Genomic DNA, 1,344 nt, shown 5'->3' with positions numbered 1-1,344 from the left:
TGAGTACACCTAGCACCAAATTTTTTGAGAGCTGGAAAGTAAATATTAAAAACAAACAAACACTAAAAACAGTGGTGGGAAATATGTCAAAGAGATAGATGAGCCAAATGAAGGAACTTCCTATGTCCAAAGCCAGAATGATTTGAGCAACAAAATCTGTAAAATAGTACTAAATGCTAACCGAAAACACAAAAAGATTATGAGTCCATTAGTTACAAATAAATGATGAACAAATAAGTAAATTGAGGAAGAGACAAATCTTCAATGAAGAATTTTATTTTATTTTAATTTTTTTGAAAAACACAGATCACCTTTATTAGAGGAATCTGCTTTTTTTTTTTTAATGTGAAAGCAGGGAGAAGGATTTATTCCCTTTCCGGGCCTTAATTTTCCTCAGATAGAACTCCAGCTCCTTGCCTTCTAGCAGGTAGCCATCCGCTCGGCCACACTGGCCTGGTCTTGAAGCGATGCACGCAAGAAGCTTCCCCTGCTGGAACTGCTCCTCCAGGAGACAGCTGATTTTGGCCTTCTTTTTCCTTTTGTCATATTCCTTCTGAATTTTCGTTGACCGTTTTTTGTTTAAAATCTCTTCCTCTTCAGGAGTCAGCTTGGCCCCCTTCTTGCGGACCAGGGGCAGTGCATAGTGGGACTCGTACCTCTGTCAGTAGGGCATGCCGTCGATGAGCACAATGCAGGTCTTTACTAGGGTCTTGGTTCCAACCAGTTCATTGTTGGAGGCATGGTAGAGGACATCAATAATCCTTGTTTTCTGCGTACAACACTCTGAGCCCCAGGAGAAGTTGCCCACATCCAGCCTCAAGGCTCGGTACTTCTTATTGCCTCCTCGCACCCCCGAACTGTGTGTATGCGCCGGGGGCCAATCTTAGTGTTCGCAGTAGGGCACCCCAGCTCATATTTTTGCTTCTTGTGGTAGTGCTTTCTCTTGCCCCCCGGTCTTGCGGCGCTTGTGCCAGTTGTCCCGAGAGATGCCCATGGCTTGGCGCCGGCTGGAAAGAGAGCAGAATTTTGAATAATTTATATAGACTCTTTGCTTTCAAGGACGTAGGGCATAACCCCCCACTCCTTAAGAGCGGGCTAGACATAATAACTTTCTATCAAAGAATCCGGTGTGGAAATACGGAAAAAGGTAAGTTTATATTAGAGGGAACTGACAAATATGATCTCAAGTCTGACAAAGAATGTTAACATCAATGATAAGCCATATTGATAGTGTATATGTCTTTGACATGATGTGAGGAAAATAGTAGCTTGCTATTTTCTTGCAGAAATCTAACACCCCAGTCTAATCTTAAGAAAATATCACACAAATCCTAGTTAAAAGGG

General features: G+C 42.3%; 1 pseudogene; it reads right to left on the bottom strand.

Moving 5' to 3' along the window:
- Positions 1-299: 299 nt before the first annotated feature.
- On the bottom strand, positions 300-1,010 carry LOC114505986 (annotated as a pseudogene).
- Positions 1,011-1,344: the final 334 nt, after the last annotated feature.

This window comes from Phyllostomus discolor, chromosome 9 (assembly GCF_004126475.2).
Source record: "Phyllostomus discolor isolate MPI-MPIP mPhyDis1 chromosome 9, mPhyDis1.pri.v3, whole genome shotgun sequence".
In the NCBI taxonomy this organism is placed as follows: domain Eukaryota; kingdom Metazoa; phylum Chordata; class Mammalia; order Chiroptera; family Phyllostomidae; genus Phyllostomus; species Phyllostomus discolor.
This window is presented reverse-complemented; position numbering and strand designations above follow the sequence as displayed.